Source organism: Equus caballus, chromosome 14 (genome assembly GCF_041296265.1).
Source record: "Equus caballus isolate H_3958 breed thoroughbred chromosome 14, TB-T2T, whole genome shotgun sequence".
NCBI classification, from domain to species: Eukaryota; Metazoa; Chordata; class Mammalia; order Perissodactyla; family Equidae; genus Equus; species Equus caballus.
In genome coordinates this window covers 13906412-13921525 of record NC_091697.1, presented here as the reverse complement: position 1 = coordinate 13921525, position 15114 = coordinate 13906412, and the positions used below count along the sequence as shown (strand labels likewise).

The window sequence follows — 15114 nt, the reverse complement described above, 5'->3', positions numbered from 1 at the left end:
GAAGAGTAACTGAATTCTGACAGTGTCTGTCTCACTTCTCTCTCTCTCTCCAAATCCTAAGGGGTGATCCTAGTATAAGTTACCCCTGAAGGAGATACACACTATCCTCAGGCCCTGTCCGAACTTCCTTACTGGCTCCAGGCCCATAATAGGAATAAAAAACCAGCTATGTTCAGAGTAAAATTGCAAGAAATCCAGAAATTAAAAAACCGAAAACACAAAAGGAACTCAAGATCTTGCCCAATAAAGCAGAAACTAGGTAGCACATAAGGGGGTGGATCCTTACCATATTAGATTAGGAAGGATGAATTATGTTTGGATAGGCTCAAATTAATCAATATGAGTATACTCCCTGTGGACTCAGGAGCAGCCCATGTTGCATTTCAAAGCAATGAAATATGTATTTTCTCTAATGGGATACTGACAAATGTTTTTTGAAACTCTTAGAGTGTTTCTCATGTGCAGCCATCTTTTGTGGTGATATGAAGGGATCAGTGGTGGTGGCTCTTTGATCATGAAGTTCATTGAAATGAAATAGATGGGTATTCTACTAAGATGCTTCTTGAGATATATATCTATATACATGTGAAATTCTGGATCTTGTGGGCAGAAAACGAACACAAATCACCACAACAGGGATTTAGATTCTCTTTCTAAATCCTTGATATATCCTACTTTATAGACAGGAGGCTTTGACTAAAGGGAAGGCTGGGTCCCTTTGACAAAATTCCTCATAACTTGGTCACAAGAATATACAAATAAACATTCCCCAAAAGTCCCCAAGGGAGACCTGTGGCCACATACCCATCAACTCTCCTTCAAACTGGGTTTACAGTGTATGGTGGCATCATTGGAAATTATGGCTGCTACGATTACAGTCTCACTTAGGGGTGGTTCTGAAATGTGTGGTGAAAAAAAAATCTTCCCAGTGGGTAGAGTTTAAGGAGGTATATTTAGTTCACTTTGTGAAGAACTGACATGTACTTGAGTTTCGATTTATACTGATTTATGTCCAGTAGCTCAGTGAGTTGACAGGTAGTAGGGGGCTAAACAAGAATAAGACTGGAAAATTGGTGACCAAAAGGTCTAGAAGAGACACATGCGGATGGAATTCTAAGAATAGGTATTGAATGGGGTTTATAAATGCTTAACGGAGGATAGGATATCAGAGGGAAGAGAACAAGTGAGGTGTTGGGTATTTATTCCTTTGGCTCTCCGTGCTGAGCCATGTAATGGGCATTCACAATGTTTCTCTTCCTAAGACCACAGCTCTCATAAGGGTGGCCTTTTGTGCTAAGTTCTGATAATGTCACCTACTCTCACTACAGCCCTGGGGGTGATAATAACTCTCTACCAACACTAGTTACAGGATGCTTCACTAACCCTACCCACATTTTTAGAGCCCTATTTATTAGACTCTCCTCAAGTGTCCCATGGTTTCTTGACACCTGTTTCTTCAGGGGACCCTGACTAATAGGCCCCACAACAAGCCTGATCGTAAACTCCATGGGGGTAGGGAATTTACTCTCTTTTATTTGATGTTGCTATCCCAGCACCTAGAATGATGTCGATTGTACAGTCAGTTTTCAATAAATGTTTGTTAAACGACATATGTGTGACCACTTTCTCTCCTTCGTGATCTTTATGTTAAAGTCTATTATGATTGATTTAATATAGTTTAACCAGCATTCTTGTGCTTTTATCTGTAATTTGGTAAAGAATGACAAAGAATTATAAACGTCAGCAAAAAGCAAGCAAACTTGTCGTTATGTGCATGGAAATCCAAGATATTTAACATAAAAATTTCTGAAACAATAAGAGAATTCAGCAAGAATCAATGTTAATGTAGAAGACCCAACAGATTTCCTATAAACATCCACCCCTGGAGCACCTGTGCAGACCCTCAGTAGAATCTGCACACTGGGCCCCAGGCGCGCCAGGATGGGGCTCAGGGGTTGGTGGGTCCGGCGGCTGTAAAGGAACAGGGTGGAGGTCCCAGGTTGAAAAATTGTAAAATTATAATTTTACAGCTATATAATTTAACTACTTCAGTCGTCATGTCTTTTTCTTTTTACAAAGTCAATTTTCCTACCTAACTCCAAATTTTTTTCACACCATCTAAGTAATATTTTAATATTTTCCATATCCAATCCGTATTCAAATTTCCCCAATTACCTCCAAATGACTTATGAAAAAAATGCTATTTTAATCGGGAGCCAATAGCGGACTACCCTTTGCATTTGACAGCAGAGTTCAGGCTTAACCCTTAACCTCTTCGGGCTCGGAGGACCCTGGGCAGGAGAGATTTAAGAACACCGTCCTCCCGCTTTCGCGGAAAGGCCAAAAGTGACTTGAAATGTAGACGCGGAGGCCTATGGGAAATGTAGTTTTAAATAGGTGAGGTTCACCGCCTGGACTCCGGGAAGGGGACGCCACGCTCCTTCTGCGCATGTGCAGCCGTAGCCTCCTCGTTTGTCTTCTCAGGACTCCAGAGAACCGTTGGGGAACTTTGGGGTGTGCTCGGAAAATGCAGGGTGCGCACCGAGGGCGAGGGACTAGCTGGGAAGGGTGTGCCTGTGCTTGGGGATGGGAGCAGGAAGTGTCTGGGACCTCGTCGCCCCCCGCGGCGGTGTATAAACCCGGGCGGGCCGTCAGAGCGGGTAAGGCCGATGGGGGAGACCCCGGCCCTCGGGCTGCCGGGGGGCGCAGGTGTTCGGGGCGGTCCGGGATGCCCGAGGATCGTGTGACCAGCCCGCCTGCAGCCCGACCGGAGAGAAGCCCATGTCGGCGGCGGTGGGTGCGGGAGGGAGGAGTGCGTTTATCAGGCGGACGGTGACCGTGGGTCTGCGGTGGAGCCCGAGCTCTGGAGCACTACAGGCCCGGTCAGTGCCAGCTCTGTCACCTGTTAGCAGGGGCGACAGAAGGAACCTGGGCGAGAGTCAGGGTTCTCATCTATAAATATTAATAATGATTGTTTCACGGCGACGTTTGGAAACATAGATCACTATTTTAGACAAGTGCCAGGTAGGAAGCCTTAAGTAAGTGACAACTGCTGTTATAGTTAGAGGACGCTTTGTTTTTTTACTGGATAGTTTAATGTACCCTGACAACCACTTCACCAGAAACCGAGGCTCGGGTCGGTGGCCCGATGTGCTCGAGTCAGGAGCTCCCAGCCAGGGAATTTGGATTCGAGGGCAGGTGTGCTTGGCTTCAGTCTCAGGCTTTGTCTGATGTCACACCTGCCCAAGACTGGCATTACAGCCTTCACAGCACTTAGGAACATGGCCTGTCCCTGCGTCCCCAGGGATGTAAAGGAAAGGATGTGGATGGAATCCCACCATGTGTCACATGTATCCTGGGATTTCTAGTGTCTCTTCAGGTCCCTTGGGTCAGACAGAGGTGCCTGGCCCCCTCTGCATTGTCAGGCTTTCTGTCCTTGAAGTCTGACGTTATAATGAATTCTAAGAGTCAGCCTTTTTGCCCCTAAGATGAATTTATTTCTCAGATCCATGTCCCTGTTGCCTTGAAACAAACCAGCCCTTGTGAGGCAGGAAGCAGGGGGCCTCTGTGAGGGAGTCTTACCTGGAAGAGAGCGCCCCTCTGACCTTAGACCTCTCTCCAGAGCTTCAGAGCAGAGACAAGAGCCCAGAAAGGAGCAGATGCTAGATTTGCAAGATCAGAAGCAGGTCTTGATCCTCCTGCCCAGAATGAACCAGACTTGATGATGATGCCACCTTCAGGAGCCACCACACTGTGTGACAGTGGGGCATTTGGGCCGTCCCTGGGAAGTACAGGTGAGCTGGGGTGGCCCAGGGGCAGGCTGCTCAGGAAAGGCTGCTTTGTTGGAGAGCCGTGAGGGCAAGGTCTGGGGGTAAGGGACAACCAGGCAGAGGGAGGAAGTTCTGTGTCCAGTCCCCTTAAATGGCCCCCGCTATTTACAGATGCGCTGCTGTCACACATGTCCACCACCACATGTGACATTAGTGACGTTATCCTGATGTCACAGGATCCAAGAATGATGATCTGTGAAGAGTTTTCCAAGGTCACCTACTTCTAACTCTTTTGAAAGATTTAAAGACATTGGGCCTGAAAATTTCAGTGACTTGTCCAGGGAAACGCAGTTTGTGACAGTTCACTCTCTCACAGGTAAGTTACCAAAAGCATCTATCGAAAGGGCCTTTTGAGAAATACTTCCCAGCTGAAATGAACAATTACAAATTCCTGCCTTAAATCCTCCCATCTCTTTTACTAGGCTTTCCGTGGATTGTGTATACCAGGGGTTGAATAATATTACTGAGAAAAATAGATAAATGATGCATACTGAGCATTTTTCTGCTAAGTTAACTTTAATGAAGGAATAGTGTCTTGTCGTTTGGCGTCCTTTAATTCAACTGATCGGTTGTTTTTATTTCTTTCTGTTATCCAGAAGGACGCATGCGTTATTGTTAAATCAATCGAGTAAAGTTTATGTTCACTCAGTAAAAAACTGCAGATTTCAGCTCCATGGTCATTTCAGAATCACACAAAGACAGGTGTTGCTGCCTGTCCATGATCCTTCTTGTGCCTTTTCAAGGCCCAGAGGGCCCTGTGCCTATGGGGAGGATGATCCCCAACTGGGGTGCTGAGATTTGAGGAGGTGAATCTAAGAGCTGTAAGACAGCTAAATCTCAGGACCCCTGTCTTCTTTCTGTCCCCTCAGCTGAACCACAGTCCTCTGTACTCGCCCAGGAGCCACAGAGAGTGAACATCCCTCAGGTGAGCTCTTTATTCATTCCCCACTTTATATTGTAATGGATTTATAAGGTTTAGCAGGATCCATGCATTAAAGGAAAAGGAGAAGTTGAAATAGTAGAAATCAAGTCAGTCTTGAGGAAAAATATAGCGTGTTTTACTATTAATTGTGATGTTGGCTGTTAGCTTTGAGTGGGTAACCTTGTCAGGGTAAGTAGTTTCCCACTAAGCTACCTGTTTCAATCTCTTTACTTGTGATTGGGCTATTCAGATTCTCTGTTTCTTCTTGATTCAGTTTTGGGAAGTTGTATGAGTCTTAGAATTTATCTGTTTCTTCTGGATTGTCCAGTTTGTTGCTATATAGTTTTTCATAGTATTCTCTTATAATCCTTTATATTTCTGTGGTATCTGTTGTAATTTCTCCTCTTTCATTTCTAATTTTATTTATTTGAGCCTTCTCTCTTTTTTTCTTAGAGAGTCAGGCTAAGGGTTTGTCAATTTTGCATATCTTCTCAAAGAACCAGCGCTTTGTTTCACTGATCTTTTCTACTGTTCTTTTTTCTTTTTTGGTTTCAATTTCATTTATTTCTGCTCTGATTTTTATTATTTCCCTCCTTCGGCTGACTTTGGGCTTTGTTGGTTCTCCATTTTCTAACTGTATTTTAAGATTGCTTATTTTAGATCTTTCTTGTTTTTTTTAAGCTGGGCCTGTATCGCTATGAATTTCCCTCATAGGACAACTTTTTCTGCATCCCATATGAGTTGGTATGGTGTATTTTCATTTTCATTTGTCTCCAGATATTTTTTGATTTCTCTTTTAATTTCTTCAATGATCCATTGGTTGTTCAGTAGCATGTTGTTTAGTGTCCACATATTTGTCACTTTCCCAGCTTTTTTCCTGTAGCTGATTTCTAGTCTCATAGCATTTTGGTCAGAAAAGATGCTTGATGTGATTTCAATCTTCTTAAATTTATTGAGGCCTATCTTGTTTCGAAACATATGGTCTGTCCTTAGAATGCTCCATGTGCACTTGAGAAGAATGTGTATTCTGCTATTTTTGGACAGAATGTTCCATATATATCTATTATATAGTCCATCTCGTCTAGTTTTCCATTTAATTCCACTATTTCCTTGTTAACTTTCTGTCTGGATGATCTATCCATCGATGTAAGTAGACTGTTGGGGCCCCCTGCTATTATTATGTTGTTGTTAATATCTCTTTTTAGGTCTGTTAATAGTTGCTTTATGTACTTTGGTACTCCTTTGTTGGGTACACGTATATTTATAAGTGTTATGTCTTCTTGTTGGAGTGTCCCTTTTACCATTATATACTGCCCCTCTTTGTCTCTCATTGCCTTTTTTATCTTGAGGTCTACTGTGTCTGATATAAGTATTGCAATAACTGATTCTTTTGTTTGCCATTAGCTTAGAGTATCATCTTCCGTCCCTTCACTCTGAGCCTGTGTTTGTCTTTAGAGCTAAGAGTGTTTCCTGGAGGCAGCATATTGATGAGTCTTGTTTTTCAGTCCATCCCACCACTCTGTCTTTTGATTGGATAATTCAATCCATTTACATTTAGAGTGATTATTTATATATAAGGGCTTAACGCTGCCATTTTATCACTTGTTTTGCAGCTCTGTATTTCCCTTGTTTCTTGTCTTGTGTATTTTGGACTGCCAGTTCAGTTTGGTAGTTCTCTATGATGGTTTTCTCAGTTTTCTCTTTTTTGTGTGTGAGGAAGACTGGCCCTGAGCTAACACCTGTAAGCAATCTTCCTCTTTTTTAGCTTGAGGAAGATTGTTGCTGAGCTAACATCTGTGGCAATCTTCCTCTGTTTTTTGTATGTGGGATGCCAGCACAGCAGGGCTTGATGAGAGATGCATAGGTCTGTGCCTGGGACCTGAAGCTGCAAACCCTGGGTGGCTGAAGCAGAGCATGTGAACTTAACCATTATGCCACTGGGACAGCCCCTCAGTTTTCTTTTTTTCTGTATCATTTGTGTCTCTGTTCTGATTATTTGTTTAGTGGTTACCATCAGGTTTGTATAAAAAATCTCGTAGATGAGATATACCATTTTCTGATAGCCTCTTATTTCCTTGGTCTAAGCCAGTTCCATCCCTTTCCTCTTCCTCTGATTTGTTGGTCATAACACATTCTGTTTTGTGTTGTGATTTTGTGGTTAAAATCACAAGATTATAGTTATTTTTGATGTTTTCCGTCCGTTTATCTTTCATGTCATAATTAAGTTTTTGCTAACCTGTTCTGGTAGAGAGCTGCAATTTTCTGACTTTGGCTGCCTATTTATCTCCTTGCTCAAGGCTTTGTGAACTCTTTTTTTTCTTTTTCAGGTATGAAGGTCTTCTTGAGCATTTCCTGTTTGGGGTGTCTTGTGGCGATGAACTACCTCAGCTTTTGTTTATGTGGGAAAGTTTGTATTTCTCCACCGTATCTGTAGGATATTTTTCCCTGGATAGAGTATTCTCAGCTGAAGGTTTTTGTCTTTCAGAATTTTGAATATCTCATTCTACCTTCTCGTAGCCTGTAAAGATTCTGCTGAGAAATCTCCTGAAAGTTTGATATGGTCTTTGTAAGTTATTTTCTTCTGCCTTGCTGCCTTTAAAAATATTTCTTCTTTGTCACTGACTTTTGCCAGTTTTACTACTCTATGCCTTGGAGTAGGTCTTTTTACATTGATGTAATCAGAAGTTCTGTTAGCGTCTTTTACTTGTAATTCCAGCTCCTTTTCCAGGTTTGAACAGACTTTCTGCTCCTTTCTCCCTCCCTTCTCCCTCTATAATACCCGTAGTTTTTATGTTGCATTTCCTAATTGAATCAGATATTTCTCAGAGAATTTCTTCGGTTCTTTTTAGTCTTAATTCTCTCTCCTCCTCCATCTGAAGCCTTTCTATATTTCGGTCCTCCAGATTGCTAATTCCGTCTTCCATAACGTCAGCTCTGTAATTCAGAGTATCCAGATTTTTCTTTATCTCATTGTGTTTTTCATCTCCAACATTTCTGATTGGTTTCTCTTTGTAGGGTCAATCTCTTTTGTGAAGTATTCCCTCTGTTTATTAATTTTATTCCTGATTTAATTGAACTATCTGAATTTTCTTGTAACTCGTTGAGTTTTTTAATGTTAGCTATTTTGAATTCTCTGTCGTTTACATTGTAAATTTGTGTGCCTTCAGGATTGATTTCTAGGTGCTTTTCATTTTCCTTCTGGTCTGGACTATTAATATATTTCTTCATACTATTTGATGGGGTTGGTTTGTGCCTTCACATAGATAGTATCTGGTTGCAGATTCCACCTGCCACCACTGGAGGAGGTTCAGGAGCTGTGTATTCTGAGCCTGCTGTGATCCCTGGTGTCTGTGCTTGTCCTTTGGAATCTATGCTGACAGGACCCATCTGCGATTGCCTGCTTGTAGCTGCTGCTTTGCTAATGTACGCACGGGCACTCTAGACGGGGTCCCTTGCCCTGGCTGACTGGCTGAGCTTGTGAGCCCAGCAGGGAGAGGGGCACTTCTTTTGCATGTGCCATCCCGTGGGTGTTCTCTGTTTGCCCTCGCTGTCTGTCCTCCTGGCGTGCTGGCTTCATGAAGACAACCCCACAATAGCTTAGCCTCCTCTGTGGAGCTTTCCTATGGGATGTGAGGGAACTTGGAGAGCGAAGGCATTCCTACAGAGTCTCCCCCCAGGCCCCTCTTTTCTCAGAGCTGTGCATGGTCCTGTGCCCTAGGTCATTGCTGGGGAGGGAGAGGAGATCCCCTTACTTCCTCCTCCTTCCTCCTGGGGGGTCCAGCACCTCCACCTTCAGGCATTTGGCTGCATGGGTCTCTCAGATGTCTTTTGTGTTATGTGCCTGTCCTCTGTTGGTTTATGAATGTCCTTTTCATTCTTTCTTAGGGAGGAGAGTCTAAGGGAAGAGCTCACTCCGCTGTGATGCTGATGTCATGCCTGGTCATTCTATTTTTAAGTTTTTGAGGAATCTCTGTACTATTTTCCACAGTGGCTGCACCAATTTACATTCCCACCAGCAGTGTATGAGGGCTCCCTTTTCTCCACATCCTCTCCAACAGTTCTGTTTTCTTTGTAAAGATTGGCACCTGAGCTAACATCTGTTGTCTATCTTTTTTTCCTTCTTGTTCTCCCAAAACCCTCCCAGTACATAGTTGTATATTCTAGTTGTATATCCTGGCTGTGCTGTGTGGGATGCCACCTCAGCATGGCTTGATGAGTGGTGCCGTGTCCAGGCCCAGGATCCAAACCGGCAAGACCCTGGGCTGCTGAAGTGAGTAGCGCACACGAACTTAACCACTCGGCCATGGCACTGGCCCCTCTCCAACACTTCTTATTTCTTGTCTTTTTAGTAATAGCCATTCTGATGGGCATGAGGTGATATCTCATTGTGGTTTTGATTTGTATTTATCTAATAATTAGTGATGTTGAACATCTTTTCATGTGCCTGTTGGCCATCTGTATATCTTTGGGAAAATGTCTGTTCAAATCCTCTGCCCATTTCTTGACTAAGTTTGTTCTTTTGTTGTTGAGTTCTTTATATATTTTGGATAGCAACCCCTTATTGGATAAATGATTCGCAGATATCTTCTTCCAATTGCTAGGTTGTCTTTTCATTGTATTGATGTTTCCTTAGCCATACAGACGCTTTTTAGTTTGATGTAGTCCCATTAGCTTATTTTTTCTTTTGTTTCCCTTTCCTGAGGAGACATATTCAAAAAGACACTGCTAAGAATGATAGCAAAGAGCTTACTGCCTATGTTTTCTTCTTTGGAGTTTTACGGTTTCAGGTATTACATTCAAGTCTTTAATCCATTTTGAGTTAATTTTTGTGCATGGTGTAAGATAATGGTCTACTTTCATTCTTTTGTGTGCGGCTGTCCGTTTTCCCAACAGTGTTTATTGAAGAGACTTTCCCTTCTCCATTGTATGTTCTTAGCTCCTTTGTTGAAAATTGGCTGTTCCTAAATGTATGGGTTTATTTCTTGGCTATCAATTCTGTTCCATTGATCTGTGTCTGCTTTTCTGCCAGTATCGTGCTGTTTTGATTAATACAGCTTTGTAGTATACTTTGAAATTAGGGAATGTGATGCCTCCACCTTTGTTCTTTTTTCTCTGGAGTGCTGTGGCTCTTTGGGGACTTTTGTTGTTTCCAGTAAATTTTAGAATTCTTCTTTCTATTTCTGTGAAAAATGTCATTGGGGTTTTGATAGGGATTACATTGAATCTGCAGATTGCTTTAAGTAACATGGACTTTTTCACTATGTTGATTCTTCTAATCCATGAGCACAGAATATCCTTCTATTTCTTTATGTCTTCTTTAATTTCTTTCAACAATGTCTTATAGTCTTCAGTGTATAGGTCTTTCACCTCATTGGTTAAATTTATTCCTACCCACTTAATTCTTTTTGTGATTGTAAATAGGATTGTATTCTTGATTTTTTATTTCTGCTCGTTTGTTTTTAGTTTTTTGATGGATTCTTTAGCGTTTTCTATATGTAAAATCTCATCATCCACAAGTAGTGACAGTTTTACTTCTTCCTTTCCAGTTTGAATATGTTTTATTTATTTTTCTTACTTGATTGCTCTGGCTAGGACTAAGAAGGGTGAGCGTGGGCATCCTTGTCTTGTTCCTGCTCTTAGAGGGATAGCTATCAGTTTACACCATTGAGTATAATGTTAGCTGTTGGTTTGTCATATATGGCCTTTATTATGTTGAGGTACTTTCCTTCTATAATTATTTTATTGAGAGTTATTATCATAAATATGTGGTGAATCTTGTCAAATTCTTTCTCTGCGTCTGTTGAGATGATCATGTGATTTTTATTCTTCATTTTGTTAATGTAGTTTATAACATTGATAAAGAATACTGTTGTAATCCTTTGTATTTCTGTTATATTGCTTGTGATTTCTTCTCTGATTTTATTTATTTGAGGCTTCTCTCTTTTTGTCTTATTCTACCTAAAGGTTTGTCAATTTTGTTTATATTTTCAAAGAACTAGCTCTTAGTTTCGCTGATCTTTTCTATTTTCTTTTTACTCTCCATGTCATTTATTTCAGCTCTGATTTCTAGTAGTTCCTTTGTTCTCCTGACTTTGGGCTCTTCATTTTTCTTCTTTTCTGATTCTGTTGGATGTATTGTTAGATTGTTTATTTGAGATTTTTCCTGTCTCACAAGGTAGGCCTGTGTTGCTAGGAACTTCCCTCTTAGTACTGCTTTTGCTGTATCCAATAGATTTTGGTACACTGTATTTTCCTTTTCATTTGCCTCCAGATATTTTTCCATTTCTCCTTTAATTTTGTTGTTGTTCCAATAGTTAATGAATAGCACGTTGTTTAGGCTCCACATATTTGTGACTTTTCCAGCTTTCTCCTTGTGGTTGATTTCTAGTTTCATACCATTGTGGTTGGAAAAGATGCTTGATATCTTTTCAGTCTTCTTAAGTTTATTGGGAGTTGTTTTGTTTCCCAACAAACAGTGGATCTTTGAGATTGTTTCATGTGTACTTGAGAGAAAATGTATATCCTGCTGCTTTTGGATTGAATATTATATATGTATCTGTTCAATTCATCTGGTCTAGTGTTTCATTGAAGATCAACGTTTCTTTGTTGATTTTTCTCTCTAGAAGACCTATCCATTGATGTAAGTGGGGTATTAAAGTTCCCTACTCTTATGGTGTTGCTGTCAGTTTCTCCCTTTAGATCTGTTAATAGTTGTTTTATAGACTTTGGTGCTTCTACGTTAGGTGCATATATATTAATAAATGTTATGTCTTCTTGATGGATTATCCCCTTTATCATTATATAATGCCCATCTTTGTCTCTTGTCTTTTTTGGCTTGCAGTCTATTTCGTCTGATAGAATTATGGCTACACTCACTTTCTTTTGGTTGTCATTTGGTCGGAGTATCATCTTCCACCCCTTCACTCTGAGCCTATGTTTTTCTTTAGAGCTGAGATGGGTCTCCTGGAGGCAGCACATTTTTGGGTCTTTTTCTTAACCTGTCCAGCCTCTCTGTCTTTTCATTGGTGCATTCAATCCATTTACATTTAGGATGATTATGGATATATAGGGACTTACTATTGCCATTTTATCTTTTGTTTTATGGTTGCTCTATATTTCCTTTGTTTCTTTTTCCTTGTGTTTCTCACTACAATTTCAGCTTGACGGTTTTTGGTGATGTGTTTTTCAGTTTCCTCTTTTTTTATGTTTCGTGACTCTGCCTTAATTTTTGTTTTGTGGTTACCATGAGGTTTGTATAAAAGGTCTCACAGATGAGATAGTTCTTTTTCTGCTGATGGCATTTTTGCTTCATTTGACTAGGCAAGTTCTGTCCTTTTCTTCTTCCCTTGCTATTTTTGTTGTCAAAATTCTTTCTTTCTGTATTGTGAATTTGTTACCAAATTGGAATGGTTAATGTTATTTTTAATGCTTTCTTTCCCTTTAACCTTTGCATCATAATTGTTTACTAACATGTTCTGATACAGAGTTGCAGTTTTCTGATTTTATCTATTTATCAACTTGTTTAAAGCTTTGTATCCTTTGCCTTTTCATTTCAGACAGGAGAGCTCTTTTTGACATTTCTTATAAGGCAGGTCTAGTGGCGATGGACTCCCTCAGTTTTTGTTTCTTCCTCACACTTTATTTGTCAGCTGCAGCAGTGGACCCCCAGCTGTCGCAGCACCCAAGGACACAGAGCTGATTATTACAGTGTTGATTAATACAGTCCCTAACTAGTTCTCAAATACTTGTACTTTTCTGCATCCTTTCTGAAACCACCCTAGTCGAAGTAAGCAACTAAGTAACTGGATGACTTTAATGACCTCATGTCTCTGATCCTCAATTTCTTGGTTTGTGAAATGAGGCAGTTAGAAGGAACACCAAGTTTCTTCCTTCTCTATATTCTGTGATTATCAGAATCTACAACTATGGAGAGACTCAGGGAAAAATCAATTCCAATGTTTTGGGAAACCATCTCACTTTCTCCATTTAAATTAACTCTTGGGGTGACTGAGATTGTGCCTCATATCCTCTCATAGCACTGCTCGTAAGGACGGTCTCAGAATCTTCAAGACAACTTAAAAGAAGGCCCTTTCTCTTAAATAGGAATCTGCCTTATGCCATGTTTTGAGCTGTAGAAAATATTTTAGAATGAGATTCTAGTGTTGGTAACAAATTTATCTACATTGCTAATTCATCTGAAAGCTCCTATTCTTGAAAATGTCCCATGTGGGGGTAAAGAAGTTCCATGTAAAGGTTTAGTCCATTTTTGTTGACAATCTCTTGAGTGGATGTTAAAAACCTGGATAACAGGATAATGTTCATGGAGATTGGGGGGAGGGACAGTGATGAATGAGTTTGGTTGACTTTCAGCAGTAGTAAGGTCAAAATGAAAGCATTATAAAAGAAGAGTAGAGATTTAGGTCAGGGCTTTCTATGAAAAACAAGTAAAAACCATAAGCAGATGGAAAAAGTTTAAGTGACACAGTATGGCAGATTCCACTGATGAGTTTAATAGGCAGCCATTTTAGTGGCACAGAGAGTAGACTGATTCAAGGGACAAGAACCAAAAAGCAAGGGGTCCCATCCTGCCCTGAGGATTCTTTTGTTCTGAAGTGTGTTAGCCCAGCTGAGTGAAGACCTGGGGAGGATGTCGTAGATCCTCTAAAAGGGGCATCCATCAGCTGCAGGAAGATGTGCCATCTCTCCCCAAAGCTCATTAGCAGATTGGAAGTGGCATGCTGCATTACTCTGATTAGCATTAATTTTATAATTCTAGGCATAGAACTTTCCTCCACATGAGTCAGCCTTCACACAAAAACACAGACGCACATGGTGTGGATAAAACACAAGTAACCTTACTGCTGCTTCCCATCTTCCAAGGACCCAGTGGGAAGGAAAACGTGGTTCCCTAGCAAAGAGGGGAGTTAAGGGCTGGAGTTTTCCAGCTCTCCAAGCTGGGTGCAGGTCCCACAAATCGGGGAGAAGTGCAATGCCATCTTTCTGGCAGACCAAGACTTTGGGAAAACTGGGTCCTTCTGATCTGGTTAGGGAAGACGCAGTACTTCCAACAGCCACTGCAGCAAGGCAACAGCAGCATTACAAGTGAGATGAGGAACGTTACCTCAGAGCCTCCCAGGGAGAGAGCATTGAGGCCCCTACCGTTTATTGGGATAACTGGTTCCTGGCCCTTTGGAAAATACCCAGTCATCCCAGGGCTAGACTTCTCAGGAAAAGTAACTTGCCAATCCCTTTAAAATTTGCAGCTAAAACCTATCTACGCTTTTATTTGTTACATATATTGTTGGGGCTTCATTTCAAACTGCTATATTACAAAACTGTGTTTCAGATAACTTTAAATCCATGGCAGTGACTTTCAAATTCTTTTGATGGCAACTCACAAAATAAATCTATAAATTATTTTTTATTGTAAATCAGTATATACGCACACACACCAAAGGAATATAAAAATTTTATGAAACTGTTCTTACCTTTTTACGTGTAATACACTCTAATATTATCTATTCCATTTTGTTTCATTGTTTTTTAAGTGCTTGTCACACTCTCTAGAATTATTTCATAATCCACTAGTTGGTCAGGACCTGCAGTTTGAAAAGCACTATTTTAAAATTATTGCTTCCAGGTACCCTAGCCGGTAGTCTGGTATCCAGATTTTTAAAAGGCTTATTAAAATGCATCATCAAAAAGCAATATTTGCTAAAGGACCCTCAGTCTCTATAAAGAGCACTCTCTTGGGGATTCCAACCACAAGTTACCAGATAAATAACCAGCTTTCCTTTGCAGAACTGAGATGTGAGCTCAACACCAAGTAAAAATGACATAAAATCAGAACAAAGTTGGAAGAGGAGGACCACCTCCAAATGCAATATGTGGTCCTTCTGGGAAACATGACGCAGCCTAGAGTGAGGTGAGGGGGACAAAACAGAAAAAAAACATTAATGGAGAAAAAATCAAGCTTGTAACTTCTGTCTCCAGGCTTCACAAGGTGCACTTGTACTTCCAACCCTAAGAGACAGAGTGATGTTCAGCATGACTCCATAATCCTGTGGCCTTGAGAACCTCAGCAGACATCAGTTAAGTCATTTAAGGATAACTGCAAATTAAATTAGTTCATCCTAACTCTATATGACTCCACTCATAGGTGGAAGTTAGTATATTGATAAGGAGATCTGATCGGTGGTTACCAGGGAAAAGGGGGGGTGGGGGGAGGGCACAGAGGGGGAAGTGGTGTACCCACAACGTGACTAACAAAAATGTACAACTGAAATCTCACAAGGTTGTAATCTATCATAACATTAATAAAAAAAAAATTAGTTCATCCTAATTACGCAAAAATGATAAATT

General features: G+C 40.8%; 1 protein-coding gene across 49 annotated transcripts in view; it reads left to right on the top strand.

The window, feature by feature from the left end:
- Positions 1–15114, top strand: part of LOC138917406 (olfactory receptor 2AE1-like) — a 407962-nt gene that overhangs the window by 272810 nt on the left and 120038 nt on the right. For 11 of the 49 annotated variants that reach the window (XM_070233616.1, XM_070233613.1, XM_070233614.1 and 8 more), the window contains exons 1-5: positions 1544–2660; positions 3623–3794; positions 3942–4146; positions 4700–4755; positions 14746–14843. The gene's annotated coding sequence lies outside the window, so the exon portion shown is untranslated. Of the gene's footprint in view, positions 1–1538; positions 2661–3622; positions 3795–3941; positions 4147–4699; positions 4756–14745; positions 14844–15114 lie in introns of those variants that run through there. The other 38 variants (XM_070233638.1, XM_070233633.1, XM_070233634.1 and 35 more) reach the window with 9 other exon arrangements.